General features: G+C 37.0%; 1 long non-coding RNA gene across 1 annotated transcript in view; it reads right to left on the bottom strand.

Annotated features, from left to right (window-relative positions):
* LOC149137090 (uncharacterized) overlaps positions 1 to 10,000 on the bottom strand; it is a 42,280-nt gene that overhangs the window by 24,997 nt on the left and 7,283 nt on the right. The gene's annotated exons all lie outside the window — the stretch shown is intronic.

Genomic DNA, 10,000 nt, shown 5'->3' with positions numbered 1-10,000 from the left:
AACGTCGGAGACTTTTTCATTCACCCCAAGCGTTAAAGTTATGCACTTGCTTGTTGTTCCTTCACCTGTCTTTGTCTTTATTTTCTGTAAATTTGAATTATATATATATATATATATATATATATATATATATATATATATATATATATATATATAGAGAGAGAGAGAGAGAGAGAGAGAGAGAGAGAGAGAGAGATGAAATTAAGGTTGTGAAACTATGGGTTTAAAGTAAAGAGCTTAAAAACTATAGTTTAAATTCATTCAATTTATCCTACATTTTCCAATACACATTGTGTTGTGAAGCATCTCTGAACACCCTAAATATATAACAATTTCTTCTTACATTCCTTAGAAATTTGTGATGCGAAAAGTTTATTGACGCTCTTGACTTGTTTTATTTATTTATATCTGAATTCAATCTTGAAATGTAACTTACATAATATTTTGAATGACTTGTCTTTGGGTTATGAAGAGATGACCTTCCATCTCGAAAATGTAGATATTAGAAACCTAAATCGACAGCCAGTGGTTGTCTTCTGAAACGTCGACATGAAAGCCTGTCGGCAATACGTTGGCGTTGGTTACTGACTAACTCTATTGGTTGCAGAGCATTAGCAAACCTGAACAAGATATAGGCCATTTGTATGTGTGTGTGTGTGTTTGTGTGCGTGCGTGTGTGTGCGCGCGTGTGTGTGTATATCTGTGTGTATATGTGCATGTGTGTGTGTATACGAGAGAGACAGACAGATAGACAGAGGAGAAGCAGTTGGTTGTATTGCCATGCCACGAGAACAAAAGGTACAATTATTTATATCTCATTCTGTAGAATAATAAATAGCTTAGCACGAGGCAGAGCAGCTGTTTCATCTTGCACGACTTCACTGGAAATTCTCACAAAAACCATGTGAATATTATGCTTGATAATGTATTTTCATATCCCTCCGTTCCTCATCTTTTTTAAAATTTAATTTTATAGCATTTTGTTGTGATTTTACATTTTTAAAATGTATCGATTCAATATGAAAAGCTGAAGTGTTTCTTCCTTCTGGCATGTAAATGATATGAAAATAATATCCGAATATTCGTTGATATATCTTTTTTTTAATTTTATACATACCAACCGACTGCCTGTCGAGGCTTGCTTTTATTCCGTATGCAACACAGGTCTCAGTAACGTAAACAGTTTTTTTATTGTTTACATTACCGTATTGTTAACTTGCACACTTCATTTCGTGAGGCTATAATGTTTCTAAACAGGAGCGCAGAGATGATTCTGTGGATAGGATAGCTCGTTGTCAATTAATCCAGTGATCAATAGTTCATATTTACTCATCGGTACTACTCTACATTGCATCTGTGTTCAAGAAACTTGAGTTTCAAATGTCCCGGTCCAACCTAGCTGTAAAGATTTAACGAAACAACCTGCCGCTGTCGACAGCGATTGTACTGTGTAAAATTGGTTTCAAATTTTGGTACAAGGCCAGCAAGTTCGGGGGAGGGGTAAGTCGATTGCATCGACCCCAATGCTCAACTGGTATTTATTTTATTGATCACGAAAGCATGAAAGACGGATGAATTGCCGCTAAGCGTTTCGCTTTCTTTTTGCAGAGTTTAACTTCTCTTAAGTAATACAAAATGGGTAAAACTTTTTCCTTAACCCACATAGGTCACGTGTTTATAGAGCAACCCTTCCTCTCTAAATTTTCTTCCTGTTCTTCACGGCAGGCAAATAATGAGTTTTCCAGCAAGAGGTAATGTGTTGTCATTCAGTTCTTGAATGGGAGGTACAGGCTGTCCGACATTCACAGAATGTGTAGGTTTACAGAGATGACACAATTGACAAGAACAATGTGCACAGATGTATGAAGAAGTTTAAAGAGGGAGAAACCAGCATTCAAGACAAACGACGCAGTAAGAGACCAACAACTGCAACCATTGACACGAATCGCCAGCGAGTGAACACTAATTCGCGTGAACAGGCAAATCACAATCCCTGATCTTACTGAATAAGGGGATGCAGTCACAATACATTACAGAAGATGGTGGAAAACATTGAATATTGGAAAGTATGTGTAAAGAGGGTATCTCGGCAGTCGACACCAGATTTGAAGGCGAAAAGAGCGGAAGTCTGCTCTGATCTGCTGAAGCAATGGAAGTACTTGTTTCCAATTGTGTAACATGGGACGAATCTTGATTGCATCTTTATGGTTTGGAAACGAAGGCTCAGTCCATAGAATAGTATCTCATCTTCAATGCATAAAATGTTCGAGAGCTAGCGATCGGCAGAGAAAGTTATTGTACAGATTCTGGGACTGACGAAGCTGTCTTTCTCCTTGATTGTTTTGAAACGTTGTTTTACTGTGACCAGCGAATGCTACATTGAGACACTCAAATAGCTTAGAGACATCATTAGGAGGAAGAGACGGAGTAAAAAATCTGTAAACTATATACATTCACCATGACGATATGTGACCATCATCCACTTTGGCAGCAAATCAAGCAATCATCAAACTGGATTTGTTGGTGGTTTCTCATCTACCATAAAGATTGGATCTGGCGCCATCCGACTTCCATTTAGTTTGATTCATTGAAGGAGTCTTCAGGGATAACGATCTTATGACGTAGAGCGCGTGAAAGTGGCTGTGAAGAAGTAGATACAAGAGCGAGCCCTTACATTTTTTTTCGAAGAGGATGAGAAACCTGGGTTTAGCGATAGTGTAAATGTATCGCTTGTGATGGAGGCTCTCTCAGTGGTGCCTTTGTATAGAAGAATAGTTACTCTATCAACAATTTGAACAACTTATGTCAGTTAACTAAAGAATTTATGCTCGTTTTTGCATTACTTTCGGTAAAACCCTGGTAGAATCAAATTCAAATTGTTGTTGTTGTTTTTGGTGGTGGTAGCAGCGGTGGTAGCGGCAGTGGCAGCACAGCAGTGGTGGCAGCAGCATTGTCGGTGTCTGTGGTGACGGTGATTGCGGCGGTGGTGGCCGTGGTTGTGCGCTGATGATGATGATTAATCCATGGACTGATATTTGTTTTATAGCGCAGAAGTGTGTTCTCAGCGTCCATACTTTAATCAAGAAAGAAATATCTAAAGGCGGTATCGCATGATGCTGGTGGATTTGAATTCCATCGATTAATCTTTCCACTTTTGCTGTCTTTCGTCCATTTTTCTCTTTCTACCTCTCTCTCTCTCTCTCTTTCTCTCACTCACTCACTTATTCACTCCCTCACTCACTAACTCATACAAACATACACACACATTACATACGTATACACGGACACGCCAACATTACAACTAGCACAAATATCTCAATTTAATATGAACATTATTACAGTGAAAACAACGTTCTTTTTTTCCATACACGATTCAATAATTTTGTAAAGTAGTAGGAAGACAATAAAGAAGGGAAGGAGGAGAAGAATCTCCAAACTACAGAATTTTTTTTAAATATACAAAACAACAAAACAAGTATATAAATAACCGAAAGAATTACGAAATGATTTCTTACTGGATATACTATAGAAAATATCGTGTGTACGTGACGTGCTGGTATTTCTGGGATTAACTATTATTTAAGTAGTTTATGTTAATTAAATTTTAACCTAATCATTTGAGATTTTATCAACACTACATTCCGTTTCCCTATCACCATCAGGGAACACTGAAATCCTGTTTTTATAATGTTAACCGAATTCAGTTATATATATATATATATATATATATATATATATATATATATATATATATATATATAGCTAAAGGATATACATATATATACACACACACATATATACATACGCACGCACACACACACACACACACACACACACATATATATATATATATATATATATATATATATATATATATATATATACTTTATTCGTAGATAAGCAGACTACCATTGCTTTCTTGCTGGGAGATATCACTCCCCACGTGTTATCTTGGGCAAGTGTTTTCTACTATAGCCACAGGCCGACCAAAACTTTGTGAGTGAATTTGATAGACGGAAACTGAAAGAAGCCCGTCGAATTTATCTGTGTGTGTGTGTGTGTGTGTGTGTGTGTGTGTGTGTGTGTGTGTCACTCCACCATCGCTTCACAACCAATAGGGGTGTGTTTATGTCCCCGTAACATAGCAGTTCGGCCAAATAGAACGATAAAATAAGGACTAGGCTTACAAAAAACAAGTCCCGAAGTCTATTTCTGTGATTAAAACCCTTTTAGGTTGTGCTCCAACATGGCTACAGTCAAATGACTGAAATAGGTACAAAATAAAAGGATATATATATATATACGGCAAAAAGAAAATGGAGGGGATACAAAAATGGCATACATCAGACGGTAGACATTCTATAATGTCTATTTATTCCAGAAGAAAAGGGAGTATTATAAGAATACATACACATGCAAAGACAGTGTGCTACACAAATATATACTAGTAATACATAACATCTAATTCTTACTGAAATTATATATATATGTGTATGTGTGTGTGTGTGTGTGTGTGTGTGTGTGTGTGTGTGTGTGTGTGTGTGTGTGTGTGTGTAGTGAATCCGAACATGAACAAGCAAGAAAGAACATGAGAAAACAACAACACGAGGACGTGGAATAAGTACAGTGTTATTGGACGCTCAGGAAAGGAAAGAAAAGAAAGAGGATTTCACGTTTCGAGCGGAGCTCTTCATCAGAAATATAGAAAAAGTCCAAAGAAGGGAAGACAGAGAAAGAAAATCACCAACGATGCACATGCGGTCTTGGAATATTGGATCACGAACCACACTTGAAGTTATGAATAATTATCCCATGTAAATATTGGGTTGAAATACCCTTTTCGATAGAAAAGTCACAGGCTGCTTGTGGGACTCGAATCCACATCTTTTCTAGAGATGTCTACATTCGAGATCCAATACTCCAAGTAAAGGGTTTTGTTACGTTTTCTCGAAAATTTATAAGATTCTTGTCAATACATACATACATACATACACACATACATATAAACATACATACTCTCTCTTCCTTTCTTTCTCTCTCTCTATATATATGTGTGTGTGTGTGTGTGTGTGTGTGTGTGTGTGTGTTTAGAGAGAGAGAGAGAGTATGTATGCATATATGTATGTTTGTATGCATGTATACATATAAGAAAAATAACGCATTGACTATTAGATTTGGGAATATATCGATTTACACGATAAAATAAATGATAAAATTTTATTAAAGTATGTTACTTTTTACATGAATACATTAGTCAGTCGTTTATGGAAATGGTAAAGCAACTGGTCTAATGGTTAGGCTATTGGATTCACGATCAATGTTTTGTATCCTTTGACAAGGTACACATCCACTCATCCACGCAGCTGACGTTGAGTTGCAACTGTTGATGAGTTGTGAGTTTTAAACTATTTACATATAGCAATGAAGAGGATTTTCTCAATAGACTGTATTTGTACACATTTCCGACTCTGATATATATATATCAGAGTCGAAAATGTGAAAAGAACATGGGCAGGGCATGTCTTGATCAGTCGAGTGTGTGTGAGTGTGTGTGTGTGTGTGTGTGTGTGTGTGTGTGTGTGTGTGTGTGTGTGCGTGCGTGCGCGCGCATATATATATATATATATATATATATTGATAGAAATGGTAAGACAACAAAAGAATAAAAGAGACCTCGATATTATGTAAATAGAAGAATTTATCTGTAAATATAATATGTGACAATTATTCGGTAGCTATGATAAAACTCCGAGTTTCGGATGTCGGGGTGGAAACCCACGCCGGCATCTCTTCAGTTATCGGGCTATCGAAAAAACATGCTATGAAAATGACCGCTAAACAAAGGGAAATTACTGTGTGATTGACCGTTATTAAGACAAAAGAGCTATTAGAATGACCGCTAAGTAAGCGGAGTGAGTAAAGGTAAGGGAGTAAAAATGTTCATAGTAATCGCGTAAGCGCGCATGTTCATACATACACATATCTGGATCAATGACTCTAAACAAGAATTTTTGCTTTTGTTTACAGAAATTAACAAACAAATTATCCGGTGATGTATATTGATGTTTGCCAAACAGATAATACATCGTCACATGCACAGAGAAGAGCATTCATTCTTAATACGTTTCCCAACTGTTGAAAATTTATAGGCTCTTGAAAATTAATAGGGCGTAACTCCGGTGATTAATTAGGATACTAACCGCTAATCAGTTAGTTGTCTGTCTATCTACGCTGTAGCATGTAAATCACACAAGCAGAGGACAGAAATAGGTAAATTGTTTCAAACAAAGGTATAATAAAGTGCAATAATGAGATGGGCATTCACTACCCATAAACTGTATGCAATTCCTTGTTCGCTCACATATGAGTTCTTACTTCAGGGCAAAACCATGCTTTTTTTTTCTTTTGTGTCTCTTTTATCCATTTATTTTTTTAAAAGACAGAATATTGTGACTTTCCTACTTTTAGAAACTTCATTACTGATAAAAACAAGATCGAAATGAAATCGTTTCAACTGAGAGAAGTATCGAACCCGTAACGCGAACACGAGGCTGCGGCGCTCGCCCCTGTCACCCGACTTCCTATAACAACTGAACTTTGCAGGCATGCTGCAAAAGTTGTTACGTCTCATTACAACGGAAATACAATAGTTAGCAATCTGGATTAGTGAGAGGCAATGTTTTAATATGACTGTCAAACGAATAATTCCTTTCCAAATAGTTTGTCTTGTCTCGACATGCCTAATTTACATGACAATTTCCATTACAAATTGACACACCAAACACTAAATATTCTACTGACGTAGTCAAAGCTAAATTTACTTCATACACTCTCTTGCCCCATGCAACAACAAAAAAATACTTCACAAGTTATTTCTCCTCTTCAAAGAAAACACTTCAGAGATTATAGTTATCCTTTTTCTACAATCGCACTGATCATACTTTACCAGTCTCAAAGGAAACACTTCAGACTGCCTATGTTTCTCTCCTCTCAGTATCTTTTATTTGTCAAACCTTTGCTTACTTAAGCGATCTGTGGTTATTGACTTAATGAGATTTTTTTCCTTTTTATTCTTCCTTTCCTTTGTAAGAAAGGTGGAGAGCAGAGCTGCATGAAGCACAGACAAAATACTTTACAGTTTCTAGTTTCTTTCCGTTTCGGGATCAAATTCTGTCGAAGTCAACCTTGCTTTTCAGCCCTTTGCAGTCAATAAAATAAGTAGCAGTCATGATGACGGTTTAATAGCCCGTACCCTTCACTTGAAAATTTTGGTTTTGTGCCAGTGTTATGAATCATTAACATATTTTCCAGCATATGTTGGAATGACTGATACAGTAAATGAGACTAAATTTATTGCACTCTTTATATCTCTTCTCTTAACGTCCTGGAGTTAAATTTGCTTTCTGAAGCTAAATTTGCTTTACATTCCATCGATAAAATATGTACCAATTGAATATACCCTTCACCTACAAATTCGCGGCCTAATGCCGACGTTAGAAATGGTTGTTATTATTAATTCAAGAGGGAAATGGAGTCACAGACACGATATAAATTACTATATAATTTAATGTTTGACTTTAGATTTTCCCTGAGGTCGATTTTCGTTTTCATAACCTCTATCTCTCAAGGTGCACCAGTCATGCATAGGTGTCGATCAAGTTTAGTTTTGTCTCACTGCATTCTCAGTTTAATCAAAACTTACGGTGGCTGAGTTGTTTTCTTCTCACGCTTATGTCTATGGACAAAGAAAAAATATCTTTACGAAGGAAGTTACTTTACGGTGTTAGTGTCTTAAGGAATATAAAATTGCTTTTCACAACGTAGCTTCTCCATTACGTATGATACACAAACGACTATTTAACCTAATACTGCTTCTGTTATATACAACAAATTTCATAAATATGTATGTATGTCATCGGCAATCCATCGAGGGTGATTGCCCACCAGAGTCAGCTAAAATAGACTGGTGCCACACCAGAGTAACAAGCCAACGGACCAGCCTAAATAAACTATGAGCGAGTGCGCAAGTATGGTGTGTTTATGAGTATATACATACACATACAAAAATTTATACATTCCACAGGTACATACATACATATTCATGGAAGCGTGTATATGTGTCTGGGGTGGGGAGTACGTGTGTGCATTTGTGAGTGTATGTATATTCTTTTACTTTTTACCGGTTTCATCCTGTGAGCTGTGAATCTGTGCGTGTTAATCTTGCGAGCGTGTGTGTCGTATGTGTATGGCTTCGTGTGTGTACTCGTTTATCTCGATGTATTTTATATAAATGATTTATTACATTTAAATAACAGCAGCTATGAGACATCCTATCAAAGACACATCAATAACGTCCAAGAAGAAGAAGAAGAAGAAGAAGAAGAAGAAGCTAAAGATACTTCAATTTATTTACTATGTAAGAATTGATTGCAAATTCCGCACCACGTTTCATTCTTCGGTCAGGAAAGGAAAAATAATTACAAGATATTCTGAACATTTCTAAATGACATTCGCCCGAAATCCTTATTTATTCTTCGCTGAAGTGATATCAGTTTTGTAAAAGTTTTCAATATCCAAGTTTAAATGTCAAATCCTCCGTTTTCATTATGAGAAAGGTTATCTTTCTATCACATAGTAGCCATCATGTGCTTCAACATCGTTCATGAGATCCCACGAGATCTGCTGGAATACTATTTCCACAACGAAACACACTGACCCAACACCTTAACCACTACACAGTATCACCCCGACACATCACCATCACCACAAAATCAACGCTACTCTAACTACAACAGTAACAGCACCAGCTACATCGTCACCATCACCATATCGTCACTTCTGCAACACCAGGACACCAACCGCACCAACTTCACCATCGCCAAAACATAGAACCACAACATCACCAAAATATCGCCCAGACTACCATAACATCTCTACCAACACCACAACCTTAGCACAATACCACCACAGTGTCACTACCAACACAACTACAATAACATCATTGTAGTTATAGTAGAGGAGTTAAAGAGGGGAAACTGCGCGACCACAAATCAGTTCGTGCATTGTGGAGGGAGTATTTGCTATTTAACTACATTGCCACAATTGAAGTACCATCAAAATGTACGTTTGTGTGTGTGAGAGAGAGAGAGAAAGAGAAAGACAGAGAGAAGAAAGAGAGAGAGGCGCAGGAAGAGAGAATGTGTGTGAGAATGTTTGTGAATGTGTGTGAGAATGTTTGTGAATGTGTGTGAGAATGTTTGTGAATGTGTGTGTCAGTATGTGTGTGTGTAAAAATGTTTGTGAATGTGTATGTGAGAATGTTTGTGAATGTGTGTTAGTACATGTGTGTGTGCGCATACGTTTTGGTATCGCATTTTCGTGAACAATAGCAGTATGCGGTGTAATGAACTGAAGTATTTTCCTGTCCGGAAGAGAAATCCTAGTTTTGGGGGTGAAGTTTTGTCAACATTACATCAGTAGAGATTCTTCGTTGTAGCATTTGTTGCAACTCTGAAGGATTTAGCTATGTATTCTTTTCTACTCTTGGCACAAGGCCCGAAATTTTTTGGGAAGGGGTCAGTCGATTAGATCGACCCAGTATGCGACTGGTACTTAATTTATCGACCCCGAAAGGATTAAAGGCAAAGTAGACCTCGGCGGAATTTGAACTCAGAACGTAAAGAGAGACGAAATACGCTAAGCATTTCGCCCAGAATGCTAACGTTTCTGCCAGCTCGCCGCCTTGATTTTGCTATTTATTGTTCAGGCAATGGATGGATATAAAGCAAAACTCTTTTTGTCATATTTGTAGTGACAATGTCTTGGTACTGACGACGGAGACAGTGTATGTTATATTTCCATCGGCAGGTTGCTTCACGATGTATGTTCATGAAAGTATTATTTCGTATATTATGAATATTCAGAGATATATGTTTATGGATATATGGTCTCAGTGACATTATTAATGAACAAATTTCAGAGTATGAGAAAGTCAAATGCA

The sequence above is a fragment of the Octopus bimaculoides genome, chromosome 2 (genome assembly GCF_046866305.1).
Source record: "Octopus bimaculoides isolate indiv1 chromosome 2, ASM4686630v1, whole genome shotgun sequence".
Lineage (NCBI taxonomy): Eukaryota > Metazoa > Mollusca > Cephalopoda > Octopoda > Octopodidae > Octopus > Octopus bimaculoides.
The sequence above is the reverse complement of the archived record's forward strand: the minus strand, read 5'-3'. Positions and strand labels throughout refer to the sequence as shown.